At 47.4% G+C, this 22,232-nt stretch overlaps 1 long non-coding RNA gene across 2 annotated transcripts in view; it reads left to right on the top strand.

The window, feature by feature from the left end:
• The window catches only part of LOC142665122 (uncharacterized), a 41,098-nt gene that overhangs the window by 8,360 nt on the left and 10,506 nt on the right, over positions 1-22,232 (top strand). The gene's annotated exons all lie outside the window — the stretch shown is intronic.

Below are 22,232 nucleotides of genomic sequence, written 5' to 3'. Positions count from 1 at the left end.
TCCCATCCGGAGAAAATCTTAACTTGACACCAGTGTAATTAAATCTCTCCCCGAGCGCACACCTTCTCCGCCGCTCGAACGAGATTTTTTTCTTGACTGATCGTAATGGTCTGAGACCCCAAACTATCCACCGCAAGCGGCTTGTAATTAGTGACGATTCATTGTAACGTCACATAGAATTACCGCACTCCATCTCTCTCCGGAAAGCTCCAGCCAGCGTTCACGTCTGAGCGGGAGACACTTGCCGAGAAATATAGCTGCTGCTGGGTGATAGAAAATAAAGATGGAGACTATTTAGGGCAGTAAATAAATCGTCTTAGTCACTGGTCGGCCTGATATTTTATTGGAGTTGATGAAACCTGCGGAAGACAAAGATCCACTGAGGACGTCATGAATGAAGTGTTTTGTTACATTATAATCTCCTTTACAACATCTACCAAGCGTGTCTCCAGCTCTGGAGGACCCAGCACATTGATTTTCAATGAGAGCTGTGTAATGCTTCATTTGTCCTGCGGTGGCGCTGCAGAAAAATGAAATACTTGCCAGGTTTCCTCGCAGATTACAGCTGATCACCAGGGGTCCCAGAAACGGGACAACTTTATTAGCTTATTGTTGGGGCACTCTTCTAATAAAAAGTGGTTGTCCAAAGTGGACAAGCCCTTTAAAATTCTTATCAATAGCAGACCCATTAAACCATTGCAGAGTATTACTTGCTGACTGTTACGGTCTGTTTCCTACGATACCCAGAGAAGGAGCCAACCAGGGGGCACAATTCACCTATAGTACCACGCCAGTACCACTAGCTCGGTAAGGATTGAGGTACTCTGCTGGCCCCAGGACTTGGGTCTAACCTGCCTGTGGTTGATTCTTTTGGATATAGTCAGCGGACGGAGAACCAATCAAGAAGAAGGTTGAAGATACAGTTACTACGGGTAACCGCAGTAAAAACACATACCAAGATAATTGCGTAGCAGAGCCAAGCAGTTCAGGGTTTGGTAATGTAGTAGAGCTGGGTTCTTGGTACTGAAGCAGTAGTTAGGAGGGAAGTGAGGCATTGAAGGGTTTTGTAACTGTGATGTAGTAGAGCCGAGTTAGCGGTACAGGGTATTTTCCAAGAGAGTAGTCGGGGACATAAAACGGTCACAACAATAAAGTAAAAAATTCGGTTATCGCAAAACCAGGATAGGAACTAAAACGATAAAAGCGGAAGGTAGTGGCCCTGTTAACATCTGCGTTCGTAATTTAGTTTTTCCACTTCGTCAAAGGAGCGGAACAACGAAAATGCCGGTAGCGCAGGTTCTGTTGAAAACGGAGACAACCGGCGTCTGACGGAACCCATTGACTTTAATGTTTTTTTGTCTGGGTGTCCATGATTTCACCGGAATACAAAATCCGCTGCATGCCGTGCTATTGTTTCTGGTATTTTCGGTGGCGGCGGCCCCTAACGGAGAATTGCCACATTTTCTACGTGAAGAATATGCCCTTTTCCCATTCAAATATTAACCGCGTTGCCTCCATAGACCTCTGCAATAATCTGACTGGATGTAGTGATGATGTCGACTCGGCTCCTGATCTCACAGCGGCATAACGGAACGGAACAGAGGGTTGCGTCAACTAACCGCCGCAATGTGTTGTTATGGCGCAGAGAGGGAAGGGCTTAAAGGGGTTGTCCAGAACTATAAAAACATGGCTACTTTCTTCCTAAAACCGCGGCACAGCTGCCCACAGGCTGTAAAGCTGGCAATACACAATGGATGGATGTTGGCCGAACCCGCCGATTTCAGCAGGACCGGCCAACCATCTAACGTGTATGGCAGCGTCCAAACTCTTTCCCGACGGCAGATGCCAGGGTAGAGAAGGGCTGGGCATGTTGAACTTCAACTCTGTTGTTCCTTTGGAGATAAGTCACTGCCAGAAGAGGTTGGGTTTCCCCCCTGTTGAAAACTCCAAGGGAGCCAAGCATACATGTGTATGGGGGAGTCGTATCGCTCCTCATTGTGGTGCGTTTTTCTGGCGGGTGCCGGAAAAATAAAATAAAAAACGTTCATACTTACCCCCTCCCTCTTCTCGGCATGTAGTCCGGCCTCCTGGGATGACGCTGCAGGACATGTGACGCTGCAGCCTGGGATTGGCTGCAGCGGTCACATGGCCTGCAACGTCATCCAGGGAGGCCGGACTGGAGAAGAAGCATGGAACAATAGGTAAGTATAACATTTTTATTTTTTTTCTTACTTGCGATTTTTGCGCCGTAATCGCTGTGATTCCGCCGTAAATATCACAAAACAAACTGCTTTGTTGTGGCTTGAATTCAATCGGGAAAACCCGCAACAGTAGAGCTGAGAATACGCAGCATTAATGAACATGCTGCGGTTGAAGAAACCGCACCGCAAGTCAATTTATGTGCGTTGTTTTCCGCAATGAATCCGTTGCGGAAAATCTGCAGTGTTTACACGTCCGTGACAGTTCGTACCCTTAAAGAGGAGTATATTTGTGTCGGCAGGATATAGACCGGGCAGGTTTTTTTGGTCTGTGGATGTAAAGATTTCCATTCACTGACAGAAAGCAGAGATTTTTAAAATAGTAATGAAATGAAACCCCTAAAACCTGTACATAAAACATATTTACATAAAACGGGAAAACCTATTTAAACGCCTCGTCCCTATTTTATCATATTGAAAACTTTAACGCAATTTCAAATTTTTCGATTTCTGAAAGTTTTTCGTACATTCCCCTTTAATAGAAAAAGTTTTCAATTTGATAAGATGGCCGTAAGTGACCCGAAAAATCAGAAGCAGAACGGCATCAAACATCTGCCCATTGATTTCAATGGGAAATACGGCGTTCTGTTCAGATGGGGCGTTTTTTTACGCCTCATCTTCAAAAAACGGAGCGCAAAAAGACGCTTTTTTGTTAACCGTGTGAACATACCCTAATACATATCATAGGCTAAGGGTGTATTCAGACACTGCAGTTGAGGTGCAGTTTATACCGCATCCAAAAAAACTTGTTTTTATTTTGCCGCCCTCATGTGAATATACTCATATCGACTTAGATACACTGGCTCAGAGTATCACACATGATATGCTTAGGTACATCAGCTCAGCAGACAGTATCACACATTATAGGTTGAGATACACTGGCTAAGCAGAAGGTATCAGACATGATAGGCTTAGATACATGGCTCAGTAGGCTTTAGCACACAGAATAGGCTTAGATACATCAGCTCAACAGAGCGTATCACACATGATAGGATTAGATACATCAGTTCAGCAGACAGTATCACACATGATCAAATTAGATACAGATCAGCATACAGTATCACACATGATAGGCTTAGATACACAGCTCAGCAGACCGTATCACACATGATCGGCTTAGATAACCCAGTCCAGTAGATAGTATCACACATGATAGGATTAGATACACTGGCCCAGCAGACAGTTCACACATGATAGGATTAGATACACTGTCTCAGCATACAGTATCACACATGATCGGCTTAGCCTTAGATAACCCAGTCCAGTAGATAGTATCACACATGATAGGATTAGATACACTGGCTGAGCATACAGTATCACACATGATCGGCTTAGATAACCCTGTCCAGTAGATCGTATCACACATGATATGATTAGATACACTGGCTGAGCAGACGGTAGAACACGTCATAGGCTGAAATGCACAGGCTCAGCAGACCGTATCACACATGAAAGGCTTAGATACATGACTCGACAGAGACTATCCTACATAATGGACTTGGATACATCAGCTCAGCAAAGATTAGCACATATTATAAACGTCGATATATATCGTGTAGGCAACATCTTCTGACAAGTGACTCCCCTGCACATTTCACCTCTTCCAATAATGTAACCTCAGCTCTGACCGCCCAGGTCGCTGCATCCATTACATTCTCTTGACCTCCCTTCTAATATTCTTAAATTCCTGAAATTCTCTTTAATGTATTGAAAACACAAGTATATATATATATATAACTCCTACATGGCTGACCTCCGGCTTACTCCATATACACAGTGAGAATGCCCTCCCATCATCTCTCAGCCAGAGTGGACAGCGGTTATAAAGGGTTTCTATATCTGGAGGACCTGACCACATTAATTTCAATGGGCACTGTGTAATCCTTAATTTCCCCTGTGGTGGCGCTGCAGAGAAATTAAGACTTCCTACTAGGTCTCCCCACATATTCTAGCTGATCGCTGGGGGTTCCAGCAGGAGGACACTCTATGATCTGCTTATTGTCAAGGGATCCTTCTAGTTCTTGTCCAAAGCGGAAAACCACTTTAACCGATTTGCATTTTCTTTTAAGAGATCGAAAGAAAAACTGATCTTCGCTGTGAATGACTGTAAAAAATCTGGTTAATGTGCAGTCCCTTTGTGCCCAATAGACATACTGTAAATATACACTCAAACTCAAGAAATAGCCATGCATGTGAACTATATTTATGTCCATATGTCTTATAGGGGTTCTAAACTTGGAAATGTAAGTGAATATACACCTATAAACACCCCTTTCCAGTTTACATACTGTATATTATCAATCTACATGAAAAATTAAGTCACTTTGTAAATACATTACTTATTTTGTACACATCCTGAATTACTGCTTGTATTATACTCCAGAGCTGCACTCACTATTCTGCTGGTGGAGTCACTGTGTACATACATTACATTACTTGACCTGTACTGATCCTGAGTTACATCCTGTATTATACTCCAGAGCTGCGCTCACTATTCTGCTGGTGGAGTCACTGTGTACATACATTACATTACTTATCCTGTACTGATCCTGAGTTACATCCTGTATTATACTCCAGAGCTGCACTCACTATTCTGCTGGTGGAGTCACTGTGTACATACATTACTTATCCTGTACTGATCCTGAGTTACATCCTGTATTATACTCCAGAGCTGCACTCACTATTCTGCTGGTGGAGTCACTGTGTACATACATTACTTATCCTGTACTGATCCTGAGTTACATCCTGTATTATACTCTAGAGCTGCACTCACTATTCTGCTGGTGGAGTCACTGTGTACATACATTACATTACTTATCCTCTACTGATCCGGAGTTACATCCTGTATTATACTCCAGAGCTGCACTCACTATTCTGCTGGTGGAGTCACTGTATATATACATTACATTACTTATCCTGTACTGATCCTGAGTTACATCCTGTATTATACTCCAGAGCTGCACTCACTATTCTGCTGGTGGAGTCACTGTACATACATTACATTACTTATCCTGTACTGATCCTGAGTTTTTTTTTTAAATATCCTTTTTATTGTCAGTTTTCACATTTTCTTACAAACATTTCACGTAAGAGTTACATCATGAGTGCGCAGCACTCAACTGTCATGGGATTAATTTTTAAATTAAATTCAACATAACATATAAACACACCAACATAGAAACATGGCATAATTGTCGATCTTCAGATGGACCAAACAAACATGACTCCCCCAACTCCAACACCACCTAGATCATCAATGAGTTTCCACTCATCCTTTCTCCCCCAGCTGGCTCACAGTTGCATCCTCCCTAAAACGCCTGCCAAGAGCTGCGTGCAGTACCACTTTGTGTACTGGAAAGGCCTAACAATTTCCGCTATTTCGGCTGTTGTACATTGCGTTTCTATAAATACTTGCCACTTATCAAATAGCTTCTTGGTTCCCGTTTCCTTCCGCCTTTCCACCTCCACCCTCTCAAGAACCAATAACTGTTTCAGCCGTGACACAATCAATTCTAACCCCGGCGTGTCTGCCTCTAACCAGTGACTCAGGAGGCATCTCAAAGCTACCAGTAAAATCGTGTGCACCAACACGGGAGGTGATCTTACTCCTCGAGCACCCTCTTCCTCTGGCGGCCGCGCCTGATGGAATAGTAGCGCTTGAGGCGTCATTGGGAGATTCGTTTTCCAATGGTCCTTAATATATTTCTGTACCATCCCCCAAAATCGTTTCGTATGTACACACCCCCACACTCCATGCCACAAATTCGTCAGTGGTGTATTGCACTTGGGACAACTTGTAATGCGATCAGGGAAAGATTGTGAGGGCAAGATATTAAAGCCATATATAGCTGCATGCATCAACTTGAAATAGGTTTCCCTCCAGCTCTCATTTATCACACTCTTCCGTACCGTCTCCCAACCCCCCAGTATGGTCTCTCCTATATCTGGATCCTGAGTCCACCGTTCCCAGCTTTTAAAACTAATCCTTAATTGCGGACGAACAAAACCCTCTCTCAATGCTCTATACATTCCTGAAATGGTCGCCCGCCCAGTTGTTGGACCTATGACCTCATCCAGAGTGTGCGTAGTAGCTTCCTTACTCAAATCCCTGAGCCTGGAGGTACAAAATGTTCGTACCTGAAGTACTTGCAAAAAATGGACTCTATCTACTATGGGTCTGAGTTTAGCAGTGATTTCCTCCCCAGTTAACCACCTCTTTTCCTCTGTGTGCATAAGATCCCCTGCGCTACCAATGCCTACCCTCCCCCATGAGGCAATTCCGTCCCCCTTGTCCATTCCCGGTAAAAACTCCGGATGACCGCTCAACGGCATATACTTCGATACCAGGTGGGGTAACCCAAACTGCTTACGTACCACTTTCCAAGCTAGAACTGTATCTCTCAATACAATGGAGGTTTTGAGACGGCACGGAAGAGAAGCGATTCTACAATGTAACAAAGCTTTCAGGTTCCAAGGTGAAGCATACTCCCCTTCCAGATCTAAATTGGAATAATTACTTGTTTCATGAAGCCAATCTACTACATGACGCATAAGACAGACCACGTTATAACCCCTGACATTCGGAAAGTTCACACCCCCTTCTTGTTTGCCCATCATGAACTTGGTGAGTGCTATGCGCGGCCTTTTTCCTGCCCATATAAATTTAGTGAATGAAGCCGTCAATTTCGAGACATCCACATGCTTCAATAAGAGAGGTAGCGTTTGAAAGGGGTATAGCAATCTAGGAAAACTAACCATCTTGATCAGATGACATCTTCCCAAGAGGGACAACGGCAATTGGCCCCATCTAGTGAGTTCCGCTTGTATTTTTTTAATTAACGGGGGATAATTTAAGCCATACAGAGTGTCTGGTACCCTCCCTATTTTGATACCCAGATAGGTAATGCAGTGTTCCACCGGTGATATCCCGCAACCCAAGGATTGCCAAAAGGTCTTTGGCAATGGCCTGCCCAACTCCAGCAGTTCGCTCTTAGCTATATTGACTTTGTATCCCGAGCATTGCCCAAATTCCTGCAAAAATTGAAAAACCTTCCCTAAATGCTCCTGAGGGTTTGACATAAAAAGTATGACATCATCAGCGAACAGGGCTAATTTCACTGCACAAGATCCCACTTGAATGCCTCTGAACATATCCGATTCCTCCAAGAATCTGGCCATAGGTTCCAGTGCTAGATTGAATAGCAGGGGCGACAAGGGGCAACCCTGTCGTGTTCCTTTATGTAATTGGAAGGGATCTGATAGGAACCCCGAGGAGTGAACGCGTGCTTGCGGGCTAGTGTAGACTCCCTTCAGGAAGACCCGGAAATCTCCCTGAATGTTCATTTTGTCTAGCACCATCCCCAGCCATTCCCATTGTATGTTATCAAAGGCTTTCTCTGCGTCTAGCGCTAAAAGTGCCGGCCTGGTACCTGGCTGGGGATCGTGCCTGACTGTTTCTAGCACCGTCAATACCTTGCGTAAATTTGTCACTGCAGCCCTGCCCTTTACAAAGCCTACCTGAGATTTTCCCACCAGTATGGGTAGATACATAGCCAGTCGATTGGCCAAAATTTTTGTGAGCAATTTCTGATCTTGATCTATCAGCGAGATGGGGCGGTACGACCCCGGGTCAAGAGGATTCTTCCCCTTCTTGGGTAACACCTTTATATGCGCTACCTTGGCCTCTGCTGGTAAAGCTCCCGTTCCTAGTAAAGTATTATAATATGCCACCAAGGTAGGGCTGATTTCTTCTCTCAGAGATTTGAAAAACTCCCCTGTGAATCCATCCGGACCCGGGGCCTTTCCGTTAGATAATGTTTTAATGGCGCTCCAAACTTCCTCTAGTGTAATCTCCGCGCTCAAATGACCATTCTGCTCCTGGGTGAGCCCTGGCAACTTCACCTTCTCCAAAAATTCCCTCCCTTTTTGGAGATCTATGGGTGTTTCTGAGTAAAGGGCTTGGTAATATTTACTTAATATGGTATTGATTTTTTTTGGGTCCGAGGTAGGAGTTCCGTTTGATTCTTTAAGTGTTGAAATATGTGCCGGTGCATACCTCCCCTTTGCTAACCGCGCTAATAATTTGCCCGCCTTATTGCCGAAACGCATTAAATCAGAATCAAATTGGGACCGGTAAATACTCTCTCTTTTGTCTAACCATTGATCAAACTGTCGCTTGGCTTCCTTCCATTCCTCCCCCAATAGCATTGATGGTGAATGTAGGAATGCTGTGTACGCACGCCGCAATCTGTCGCTCGCTGCCTTGTATCCTTCGGTCGTCTTACGTTTAAGATTAGACATATACTGCATGATTTTCCCTCTTATTACCGCCTTGGCTGTACGCCAATACAATGACGGTTCCGAGCGATGCGCTACATTATCCCCATCGAATTCCATCCACCACCCCTTAAGCTTCTGTGTAAAGCCCTCATCCTTTGCCAGAAAAGCGGGAAACCTCCAGATAAAATCCGTTCCTCTAGCTACTGTGTCAGCCAATGTAATGGTAACCGGAGCATGGTCCGAAATAACTAAATCTTCAATTGCCGCTTCACGTAAACGTCGCGCCATTGCGTCACTAACTAACAAATAATCAATACGCGACCATGACTGATGAACATGAGAGAAATGTGTATATTCCCGCGCATCTGGGTGTAAACTCCTCCACGCATCTATTAGGGCCGTGTGTCTTAAAAAGTCGGGCAAGATCTTATCTCTATTTCTCTGCGAACTAGTCCCTGCGCTCCTATCCTCCTTTGAAGACCTTACAGTGTTAAGGTCTCCCCCTAAAATCAAAAACCTAGTGCGATCCTGCTGGAGTTGGGTTTCCAAGTGACCAAAAAAACCAGTGTTAACCGTATTTGGGCCATACACATTATGAATACTGATGGTTTCCCCTGCATGCTCCATCACTAGATGGATCCAACGGCCCTCGTCATCCCGCTCCTGGGACACCAGCGTAAACGCAAAGTTTTTATGTACCAGAATTATAACTCCCGCCTTACCCTCCCTTGCCGACGAGCCAAAAACCTGACCCACCCAGAACTTTTGCAAATACTTAAACTCCGGCTCGGTTAGGTGAGTTTCCTGCAATAGGGCCACATCAGGATGCAATCGTTTCATGTGCCTTAAAAGTTTGGTCCGTTTCTGTGGGGATCTCAGCCCTTTAACGTTCCAAGAAACTATTTTCATGTTATTGGACCGTGTTTAAGATGAGCTAATGTGCCTAAAAGTCGTGTGGAGTCCAGGGAGTCAGATCCGTCTTTTCCCAAGAGCCATGTACAAACATTAACATTAACATCATAACCACACCCTGGCTTGTAAGCCAGAACCAACAAGGCCAACCATCCCTTACCTAACAAAATCATAAAATCACCTGCGGCAAGGGTTAGCAGTCCCTTAATACCCACTGGTGTATGTAACTTCACTTTTTTCTGTTATGCCAGAACGCGCCCCTCCCTCCCCCTCCCCCCCCAGCCTGCCTATATGGCTCCTTCCATGAGGAAGTAACACCTGCCCTTGCCCCCTCAGTACCTCTTTGTCGCCTGCGCACCCTTATGTACATTCCCTTATCATTACTTTAACAGCCTAGAGTCCGTTAGGATTGCATCCTCACATTTCCCTATGAACCTTGCTTCGCTTCAAGGTTTCCCTACCTCCGTGCCCCCTATCTCCTACCACAATTTCCCTCAGTCTGCCATTGTAACAGATAACACTAATCCCTTGCATGGGGGAGGCATTGTATCACTCCCGGTCAATCCCGCCCACCAGGGACAATCTCAGATCCTGATCTAACTCCCTCACAAATATCTTGCAGTGAAAAAGCAGGGAAATATCAGAATGCATATACTTCAACCTTGATAACATTGTAGCATTGTAACAATAGGTCAACTATTGACCGATACATAGTGCTGTATAAGACTGCAAAATATCCCCCTCAATAACTTTCAGATTATCTGTAAACTTATCTGTATCTGGTCGGAATCTGCAATTGGTCTACAGCGTCCACAAAATCATCATCACAACAGCTTAAATAAAATGCGCCAAAAAGGACTTCGTCCGTCAATCAGGAGACGTGGATCGGGTGCGGTCCCGTGTTCGCCTCTGCGGCTTCGGAGAGTCCCCTCTATTTCCGGCTCGACCCCCCCGGGATCTTCCAGGTGTGGGCATTAAGGCTTCTGCCCAGGTACGCTCCATATTTAGCCGGTTCCTTTTGTCTTCTCTTGACTTGCGCTGCGGACTATGTACTGGACTGTGACGCTCCTCTTGCTGTGATCTGTTCCCACAAAGCTCCGCAAGTGCGTCCTCCGCTTCCTGTGGAGTGGTGAAAACCTTGTTCCGCCCGTTCTCTTGAAACACCCGCAGGATGGCTGGGTACTGCAGGCTAAAGCGTATTCTCGCTTGGAACAGCGCGGTGCAGATCTTGCTGAAAGCTCGCCTTCGTTTTGCAACCTCCGCCGAGAAATCCTCAAATAGTAGCACTTTCATGCCCATTATTTCCAAAGGACGCGATCTGCTGCGGAAAGCTTTCATGAGTGCCACCTTGTCATTGTAATCCAACAGTTTGAAGATCACTTGTCTGGGACGATGTGAATTGTGGTCAGCTGTTGCTGGGAGGTTTCTGGGGTCCGGCCCCACTCTATGCGCCCTCTCCACCCGGCATGGACGGGGGAGACCTAAGGCTTCCGGCAATGTCCTCTCACACACTCGTTGCAAATCAGCAGATATCACCGCTTCTTTCAGCCCCACCAGTCGCAGGTTGCTCCTCCTGGAGCGGTTTTCCAGATCCTCCACCTTGTCCCCCAACTGCGCAGTAACAGACAGCACCCCTTTGAGTTTGGATTGCAGGCGTTCATTTTCATCCTCCAGCAGCGTCATACGCTGTTCTAACTCATCAGCTCTGATAGTGACTTGTGCCAGCTCCGCATGCACGCGGTTTAGAGAATCTTGCACCGTTTTTTCCAGCGCCTTTTGCAGGTCTGGCGCTATCTGTTTGGCTACTTCCCGGGCCAGGGTTACATAGTCAATGGCTACTGGAAGAGCGGACAGTACATGCTCTGCCGGGCTTGAAAGCTGGGACTGATGGTGCTGCAGCTCATCTTCCTGTGTGTATAGCAGGGTCGCAGTGGCGGGAAGCGCCGCCATCTTACCTCCCTTTACCACGGCCGCGGCTGATTCCTCCATGGCTGGCTTCTGCGCGCTTCTGAGGAGGTACCTGTCCATACAGGCACCACCGATGATGTTGCCGTGTGCAAGGCTGGTGACTTCCCTGCTGATTATCGTCGCCGTAGCGACTATTGCGAGCTTACAGGCTGGACGGGAGCGGGAGCTCAGTCACTCGCGTCCTGCATCCCCAGCGCCAGAACCGGAAGTCACTGATCCTGAGTTACATCCTATATTATACTCCAGAGCTGCACTCACTATTCTGCTGGTGGAGTCACTGTGTACATACATTACATTACTTATCCTGTACTGATCCTGAGTTACATCCTGTATTATACTCCAGAGCTGCACTCACTATTCTGCTGGTGTAGTCACTGTGTACATACATTACATTACTTATCCTGTACTGATCCTGAGTTACATCCTGTATCTCTTTATTTTATATAAATTTACAAAACATAAACTGAAAAACAAATACATAACTAATTCCATATAACCAAAAAGTCACAACCCAATTCTTATAAACAAATTTTCTTATATACATCTCTGTATATGAGAAGAGAAAACGATACCAGACCCGGCCACATACACCCCACTCTTATATACTTACATCTACACTTCATCCGAAACTAAACAATAACTAGAATATATACAAACATCATATAAACGTAATCCAAAGTACTAACAGAAAATCCCCCGACCCGCGTCAACCAAGGGCCTAAAGAAACAATATAATAATGATAATAATCAAACACCATAATAATAACAAATAAAAGAATAATAATAATAACAAATAAAATAATAATAATAATAACAAAAACAATCCAAAATATAATAATACTAATCCCAATTTTTTTTTTTTTTTTTTTTTTTTATATATATATATTTTTTAATCACACTATACACATCTTGACTTTCCCTAACCTTACCCTTCTTACCTAAACTCCACCACCCCAGCCAGCATCTCGCCTCATGTCCTCTCACGTCCGCATAGTCCAGATGCTGGCCCCCACCACCACACCCAACACCCCAGCCCAGCCCCCCGCCCCATGTCCTCCCATGTCCGCATAGTCCGGGGCTGGGTCAGGCAAACCCCCCCCCCCCGACCCCCTCCCAACCTATCTATTAACCCCCTTAAGTCTATCCCTATTCTAACAACATTTCTACATTATAATACAATACACGTCACCAACCTGTCCAAATACCAAACCATATACAAAATACACCGTACCCGAAAGCACCAAGTTCGGTCGCTTGTAAACCTTTTTCCTGCCATTTCAATCCTAAACAAAACAAAAATCTTCCAGTGCTTACCTAGCCCATCACCAGATAGAGAGAAGGGAAAGCCCCCCCCCAGCTCCCCCCCAGAGGCCAAGGTACCACGTCCACCGCTGCACCCTCCCTATCGCTTGCCCTATCTCCTTACCCTATTACTAACCCTTTCTTGACCCTATTGAAAGCTGACCCTATGCTGACCCTCACCTTTCCCTTATTCCGAGTCCTATCGCTATATTTTTTATTGGTGCCTCAGCGGAACGCAGACCCCCACCTCCAGTTGAGCACCGGTGACGACTCCCCCTCCCTCATGAAGGCAGACACATTAAGGCACCCAAAAGGAAAAGCCCCTCCAAAGACGAGAGGCTTTGGATGCTCCCAATCTGCCAACCTCCAAAGAATGCACCTTCACCAGGTCACCCATGATATTGCTAACAACCTCATCCACTAGGAGGATTTTCTTCTGGGTAGAAACTAGACATCGTGCATTCCACATAAAGTGCCTGACCACTATACTGACTAGAAACAAGGTGCAATGGTCCCTACCACCGAGGTCTCCGAACACTCCATAGGCCCACCCAGCATAGGAGAGGCTGGTTAGGCCTGGCCAACCAATGGAGGCTCCCACCCTTTTGTATACCTCTGTATTGAAAGGGCAATGAAGCAGGAAATGCTCCATGCTTTCCAGCACTCCGCCACACTCCTCCCGGGGGCAATCCCGATCATCAGAGCTTCTGCACTTTAGATTGTCCCTCACATACAGTCTCCCATGGAAGCAACGCCAAGCCAGATCCCAAAACTTCTGGGGAATCCTCGCTGAATTTAAAAGTTTTAATCCCACCCCGAGGTCACTACTTGGGCAGTCTTTGAGCGCCAGGGGCTTCTGGAAGTGGGTCATCAGGACCCTCCTGTCAAGAAATTTTCTCGACATGGTCCTGATCTCCCACACCTCCAGACCCCACCGGCGAACAATCTTCAGCGCCAGGGTGGCATAAGCCGGGAGATGTCCGTGAGGTGTACGCAGGTCTTTCACTTGCCCTCTTCTCTCCCATTCCTGGAAGAAAGGCCGAAACCACCCCCTGCAGGAGGATATCCACCAAGGAGCCCTCTCTTGCCAGAGGTTTGCCAGGTTGATCTTAACAAAGGTGTTCACTAGGAACACCACCGGGTTAACCATACCTAACCCGCCTAGTGTCCTTGGTAGGTAAGTAACCTCCCTCTTGATTAGGTTGAGCCTGTTCCCCCATAACAGCTGGAAGAACAGGCTATAGACCCGAGTCCAGAGAGGTTCTGGCAAGATGCACACACTGCCCAGGTAAAGCAACATGGGCACCAGGTAGGCCTTGGCCAAGTGAACCCTTTCCCTCAGGGTTAAGGACCAACCCTTCCATTGGTCGACCTTCTGGGCAACTAGATTCAGCCTATCCTCCCAGTTCTTCTTGGGGTAATCACCCGGGCCAAATTCGACTCCTAAGATCTTAGCAGACCCCTGAGGCTCTGGAAGGGTGTCCGGGAGATCAAAACCAGGATCTCCTCCTCCCAGCCAGAGACTTTTGCACTTATCCCGGTTGATCTTGGACCCAGATGCCAATGAGTAACGCTCCACTTCCGACATCACCCACTCTGCCTCCCCTCTCGAGGAGACAAAAATGGAGACGTCGTCTGCGTACGCAACCACCCTCTGAGTGGCCTCCGGCCCCTCCAGGCCGGCCCCGACTCCCGCCAATGGCCCACGATCGATCCTTTTAAGAAAAGGATCAATTGCGAACGCATATAGCAAAGGGCTCAAGGGACAACCCTGGCGGACACCAGACCCAACCTCAAAGGGGGTTCCAACCCAACCGTTCACCAGCGCAAAAGTCTCAGCCCCAGTGTATAAGGTCTGTAGCCAATTGACAAACCCCCCCGGTAGGCCGTACCTCAGAAGGACCGACCAGAGGTACTCGTGGTCCACCCGGTCAAAAGCCTTGGCCTGGTCCAAGGACAGGATGTACCCCTCCCACCGACCAGAATTTCCCTGCTCCACTGCCTCTCTGACACTGAGGACAGCACTAAATGTGCTACGGCCTGGAACAGAGCAATGCTGGACCGGCGAAAGGAGCCGGGATGCAAACTTCACCAGCCGATTAAACAGCACCTTTGCGAGAACCTTTCTGTCCGTATTGAGCAGCGCTATGGGACGCCAATTCTCAATACGGGTCGAGTCTTTACCCTTCGATAAAACGATCAAGGCCGACCTCCTCATTGACATTGGCAAAGTACCCGAGGAAAGGCACTCATTAAACACCTCAGTCAAGAGGGGAACTAGGGTTCCTTTAAAAGTCTTATAAAACTCGGATGTTAAGCCATCCGGCCCTGGCGATTTTTTGAGGGCAAGCCCATCAATCGCCAATCCCACTTCCTCTTCCTTGATCGAATCTATCAAAACACCGAGAGAGGGGTCTACCCCTGGCTCAGGGATGGTTTCAGCCAGGAAAGCCGACATCTCGTCTCGGTTTGGATCTTGCTTCCCCAAGAGGTGCGAGTAGAAGGATCTGACGACCTCCAAGATCCCTGATTTGGATCTCTTCAGAGATCCTGTACTATCAATCAGTCCTGTCACAACCTTACGACTCACTGACATCTTACAGTTCCTGTAGGGGTCGGGCGAGCGGTACCTCCCGAAATCCCTCTCAAGAACTAAAGATGTGTGCCTATCATACTGACACCTCCTGAGCAAAGCTTTCACCACGGAGATCTCCTCCCCACTACCCCCGGTTGAGACCAGATGTTCGAGTTTCCTCCTCAGTTCCTGATATAGGCGGTACCTACTCATGGACCTGAGGCTCGAGAGCCTGCGGAAAAATCCTGCCACCCGGACTTTAAACAACTCCCACCACTCAGACTTCGTACCACTGAGATCCAACAAAGGTACCTGGCTCTGAAGAAAATCCTCAAAGGCCTGTCTTATCTCCGCTTCTTCCAAGAGAGTAGAATTCAGCCTCCATATACCTCTTCCCATCTGGAGGGACTCTGCAATGTTCAAAGAGAAAATAATCATACAGTGATCGGAGAACTCCACCTCAACAACGGACACTGGTGAAGAGATGGCTTCCTCCTTCAAAAAAAACCTGTCTATCCTAGACCTACAACTACCTCTACGATAGGTGAAACCCGAGTGGCCTGGGGTATGCCTGATGTGGATATCCACCAGGCGAGCATCGCTAACTATATTTTTTAATGCTACACTATCGTAGGTCAATTTTTTATCTCCGGAACCTCCTCTATCTCGGGGTCTCATGACAGTATTGAAGTCCCCTCCAAAGATAACTTGTCGACCTGAAAAAAGGAAAGGCTTAATCCTCATGAAGAGACTTTTACGGTCCCATTTGCTCTGGGGTCCGTATATATTGATTAGTCTTAATTCCTGTCCCCTCATGAGGACATCTAAGATCAAGCACCTCCCCATTTCTAACTCAATCATCCGTCGGCATGTTACCGGTGCGGTGAAAAGGACCGCCACTCCGCTATAGGGCTCAGCCGCAAGAGACCAGTAGGAGGGCCCGCGTCGCCACTCCCTCCTAGATTTAACGACGTCTGCCAAAAGTGACAGCCTGGTCTCCTGCAAAAACAAAATGTCGGCTTCAACTCGGCCAAGAAAATCAAAGGCTGCAAATCTCGCCCTATCTGACTTAATGCTGGCAACGTTAATTGATGCCAGCGTCAACGGAGTGGGTGCCGCCATCATGGATGTTTGAGTTAGACGGCTTTCTTCTTCCCACCCCCCCCCCCTCTATCTGATGAGGACCCCCCTTCTTTGCCTCGCTTCTTGCAAACTGAGGAGTCCATATTCACCACCCTATTCCCATCTTCATCCCCAAGTACCGGGTCAACCTCCCCCTCTGGGGGCAACGGCCCCTGCAGTAGGGGAGGCTCAACGACTCTAGGGTGCCCTACCATGCCCTCCCTCTTAGTATGAGAGGCTGGAATGTCCACGAGAGCATGGTATCGATCAGTAGAGCGCACCAGGGGGGTACAGGATTTACCTTCCTGGGCCAGGGCGGGGCCAGATGTATTTGGCCCTTGGGTTTTGCCCGGTGTCCCTTTTGCTGTAGGCTGAGTCCTCTCTTCCTCTCCCACACTTTCATAGTGGGAGGACTGAGAGTCCTCAGCCCTCTGCTCCCTTTGGATCCTCCTCATCTCCCCATTCAATTCGGCCTCCCCAGGGGCATCAGATTCAGGGGGGGCATCCAGATCCGAATCAGAGGTTGTCCCAGTTTCCTGGAGCGCCCTCCAAATCCTCTCCTTCCTTCGCTTCTCCGCCCTTCTCTGGCGAGAAGGGGGACCCTTCTTTGCATTCTTCCCTTGCCCCTGTGCACCATCGTCCCTGCCCGCACCCTCACCCACGGAGGCCTCCCTCCTTTCATCCTCCGCAGGTTTGGAACAAGCATTGACAACAGAGCGAGGACACCGACTGAACGGGTGACCTAAGTCACCACACAGGTTGCACCGAATACGGTCACACGATGCGGCTAGATGACCAATCCCCCCACAATGAGCACACTTCTGCACCTTGCAGCCTGCACTCAAATGTGAGGGGTCGCCACACCGGTGACACAACTTCGGCTGCCCCTGGTAGAAGACAAGGATCCGATCTCTTCCCAGGAAAGCAGACGATGGTATGTGGGACACCGTCTGTCCCAGACGCTTTAATTTAACCATGAACGTCCAGGCCCCTGACCAGATGCCAAACTCATCCATGTTCTTCCGTGGCATCTCTACTACCTCTCCGTACCTTCCCAACCAGGTCATGATATCAATACAAGAGAGTGACTCATTACGGGTAAGAACGGTCACTCTCTTGGGACCACTTTGGCGAGAAATTGCTTGTGCAGCAAAGTCTCGCCAGCCAGGCTCGTCCTTCATCAGCTCGTAGTTCCCCCAGAAGACCTCAAGGCCCCCTAGGTGAACAAAGCTGATGTCAAACTCGACCGAGCCATGAGGATGTATCAAGGCAAAGATGTCACTCGCCTTGAAGCCCATCCCCAGCAGCAGCTCCACCACCCTCTTTCTGGGAGGGCACGCATCATTGCCACGCCACCGGAGACGGACCACATTCCTCCTGGCTACAGCCTGCCCGGCTGTTGGGAGCGACCACTGATCTCCTCGTTGCTCTCGGAAGGCATTTAGACCATATCTGTCTATCCAGAAAGACAGGTCCTTCTGCACTCCCCCTATGGTTAGGGTTTGCTTTCCCTCTCTTAAAGCGTCCAAGAGATGTTGTTGCAAGTTACCGTCCCCGGACCTTTAGGATGAAGATGGGTGGGCCCGCTGTCCCCCCGCTGCCACACCAGCATAAGACCTGCCGGATGTCACAGCAAGAGGAGCGCCAGGCCCATTGCCCCTGGTTGATACCCCATCCCCACCACCCACCACCTCACCACCTACAGACACAGCACTCAACACCCCATTACCAGCAGACACTCCAGCAACTTTATTTGCAGACACCTGCATACCCCCAGCAGTTCCCACATCCACAGCCGCAACTTTTTTATTTAACCCACCAGGTCCCCCTGCAGTCATCCTTCTGGCCAGGCCTGGTTCTATGTTCTGTATTTTTGCTGTACATTTTGTGTGGGTAGACACTGCTTCAGTCTCCGCATCATCAGGCACCTTTGCAGGGACGCCACCAGATGTTATAAGCGGTGTCCCCGCTGTGCCCTCCGCCTCATTAACCTCCATCTTTTCTATGTGCGGAACATTTTTGGGAAAGGGGCCACCGCCGCCCCCGACGCCAGCAGCCCCCTTCTCGCCTACACCACTTTTCAGTGATGCGGACGAAGGAGCCACTGATGTCACTGGAGCCGCCTCCGGCGCCGGACCACTCCCCCCTCCCACAGAGGAGTGGCCAACAGAGCCGGAGCCCCCTCTGTGACCGCCCTTGTCCGGAACGTCTGACGGCTTTACTGCGACACCGACAGACTTCCGGCTTTCAGACACCACATCCGGTTTCTGGTTTACCCGTTCTCCAGACCGCTGACTCGCATCAGAGACCAGTTTCCCGGGCTCGCCATTAACCGGACACGGGGACACACCCCCTGGCGTCACCAGGCCACCAGTACCGCCCCCTTTGCAGGGGTTGGCGTCCGGCGCCATTTTGACCACCACGTGTTCTAATGCCGGACCCGTAACACTCTCCCCGCATTCCCGCTCCAGCCCCACTGCAGAGGCTTGAGCTGGGGGTCTTGCGGGACCTGCGCCCTGATCCTGACTTTCATCTGGCTCAGAGCACAGGAAGGATCTTGCTGTATACACCATTTTAAATGAACCTTCAGCAGATTTTTTTTCCTTTGTCTTTTTTTTCTTCTTAAATTTTTTTTTCTTTTGCTTTTCCTCCTCTGCGGGTAACTCCGCACCAAAACAAAATCCCTGGAAGGATACCGGCGACTCCACGTTACGGATCTGTGTAAGTAATCCTGGAGGCCGCTCACTGTCAGTATCAAAACTCTCCTGATTTCTCCCAGCTGTGAGTCCACCCTCCTCCTCCTCACTGCTCCTGGGTGCATCAGAATCTGAGCCTTCTCTGGACTTTGCATTCTCATGCTCCATTTTCTCCCCCACAATTTCCTTTGCTGTGTCTGGGGCTCTGCTGTCTTCCTCCACACTTTCTATTTTTATAGGTTCTGCCATCTCGGCAAACCTCTCTTCATTTTTTAATTTTTCACCAAACACCCCTCCGCCTGCCAAAATCTCCTCACGTCTCTCTTCCACTTCTTTTATTTCCTCCAACAAGGATTTCACATTTAAAAGGTATCGGGACCTCTTACCTCCTGAGGCTTTTGCAGCTCTTCCTCTGGCGACCGCCAAGTCCGCACGGAGCCGTTGCAGCGACTTCCTGAGGTCCCGATACTCCTCCAACCGCATAGCCAGACGGGAGCTGAAGTTCTCCACCGTCTCTCCGGTCCTCAGCTGTCCCCATTCCTCCACACGACCGTCATCCAAATGTCCGGACGGCGCTGGTCCTTCTCCAGATGACAACACCTCGATCACCCTGCCGGACCGCGTCTCCATACCCTTATCCAGGGTTCCAGCGTCAGGGGGAGCCAGGACAGCCTTGCCCCGAGATGATCTCCTCACCCCCGCGACTGTTTGCATATTCCCAGCCAGCTGGGATGACCCTCTACCCCCCGCTGGCATGCTCCGGGAGGTAGAGGTCTGAGGCTCCATCCTAGGATGGAACCCCCCTCAGGGTACTTTCCAAGCCCAGGCAGATGGTATGAGGCCTGGGCAGATAGAATAAGGAAAGTCCCTGGATCCAAGGCCTGCACGGTAGTCTCAGCAGCTCTCTCCACACCTCCTACTCCACCCACTCCAGAGCTGCACTGACTATTATGCTGGTGGAGTCACTGTGTACATACATTACATTACTTATCCTATACTGATCCTGAGTTACATCCTGTATTATACTCCAGAGCTGCACTCAATATTCTGCTGGTGTAGTCGCTGTGTACATACATTACATTACTTATCCTGTACTGCTCCTGAGTTACATCCTGTATTATACTCCAGAGCTGCACTCACTATTATGCTGGTGGAGTCACTGTGTACATACATTACATTACTTATCCTATACTGATCCTGAGTTACATCCTGTATTATACTCCAGAGCTGCACTCAATATTCTGCTGGTGTAGTCGCTGTGTACATACATTACATTACTTATCCTGTACTGCTCCTGAGTTACATCCTGTATTATACTCCAGAGCTGCAGTCCCTATTCTGCTGGTGGAGTCACTGTGTACATACATTACATTACTTATCCTGCACTGATCCTGAGTTATATCCTGTATTATACTCCAGAGCTGCACTCACTATTCTGCTGGTGGAGTCACTGTGTATATACATTACTTATCCTGTACTGATCCTGAGTTATATCCTGTATTATACTCCAGAGCTGCACTCACTATTCTGCTGGTGGAGTCACTGTGTACATACATTACATTACTTATCCTGTACTGCTCCTGAGTTACATCTTGTATTATACTCCAGAGCTGCACTCACTATTCTGCTGGTGTAGTCACTGTGTACATGACATTACTTATCCTGTACTGATCCTGAGTTATATCCTGTATTATACTCCAGAGCTGCACTCACTATTCTGCTGGTAGAGTCACTGTGTACATACATTACTTATCCTGTACTGCTCCTGAGTTACATCCTGTATTATACTCCAGAGCTGCACTCACTATTCTGCTGGTGTAGTCACTGTGTACATGACATTACTTATCCTGTACTGATCCTGAGTTACATCCTGTATTATACTCCAGAGCTGCACTCACTATTCTGCAGGTGGAGTCACTGTGTACATACATTACTTATCCTGTACTGATCCTGAGTTACATCCTGTATTATACTCCAGAGCTGCACTCACTATTCTGCAAGCTTCAGGTTTAAAATATCTCAGCATCTCCTGAAATAGCAAACAAAAATTGTGTTATTTTGTTTTGAATGACTAAACAACTTTCTTTATAAAAATGTCAGACCCGTTATTCAGCATCACATTAGGATGTTTATACATAAGGGAAGATGAACTGCTATGGGATGAGGTTCCTTTAAGTGTCACATTATTAAAAATTCAATGACATGCTAATTTTCATATAGTGACACAGAAATAGCACAGAATACAAGTTTCTTAATCAGCTTCTCCCCTTTAATGTGTGTCATTGCAGCTCCAGAACCAATCACTTTCTGCTCTCATAATATTATCATTTTATAGTTATTGCACTCCGTCTTATTACAGCCACAAACAATTACCATTCCTCCACATCGTGGGAGTGACATCAATATGCTGTGCAATTATACAATAATGAAATTGCTTTTGTGAGAGATTGTTTGTTTTTAATTTTGTACGGGAACCTCAAGACATACTAATGTTCCTTCCCATCAGCCGTCTGCGGCAATCAGTTAGAGGGATCGGGCGGCCTATATGGACCTCTCTCTATAGGACTGCAAGGCTCACGTTCTGAATTAACCTTACTGTTAAAGGGACACCAAACCTAAAGTCTAATTTTTATCTGCTCTGATGTTGGATCTGATCTGTTGCTCTCTGTTATCGGCCATAAAAGGCTTGACTGTACTGTTCTTCATTGGGATAACTGACTGGAAGGCAAGAAAAATCCCTGCCTTTATGATCCCTATGTTATGTCACATACTTCATGTTCTTAGGACTTCCATTGAAATTCCTACTATACTATAATACTGCCTCCTATATAAAAGAATATAATTACTATAATACTGCCCCCTATATACAAGAATATAACTACTATAATACTGCTCCCTATATACAAGAATATAACTACTATAATACTGCCCCTGTATACAAGAATATAACTACTATAATACTGCCTCTATATACAAGAATATAACTACTATAATACTGCCCCCTATATACAAGAATATAATTACTATAATACTGCTCCTATATACAAGAATATAACTACTATAATACTGCTCCCTATATACAAGAATATAACTACTATAACACTGCTCCTATATACAAGA

This window comes from Rhinoderma darwinii, chromosome 12 (genome assembly GCF_050947455.1).
Source record: "Rhinoderma darwinii isolate aRhiDar2 chromosome 12, aRhiDar2.hap1, whole genome shotgun sequence".
In the NCBI taxonomy this organism is placed as follows: domain Eukaryota; kingdom Metazoa; phylum Chordata; class Amphibia; order Anura; family Rhinodermatidae; genus Rhinoderma; species Rhinoderma darwinii.
This window is presented reverse-complemented; position numbering and strand designations above follow the sequence as displayed.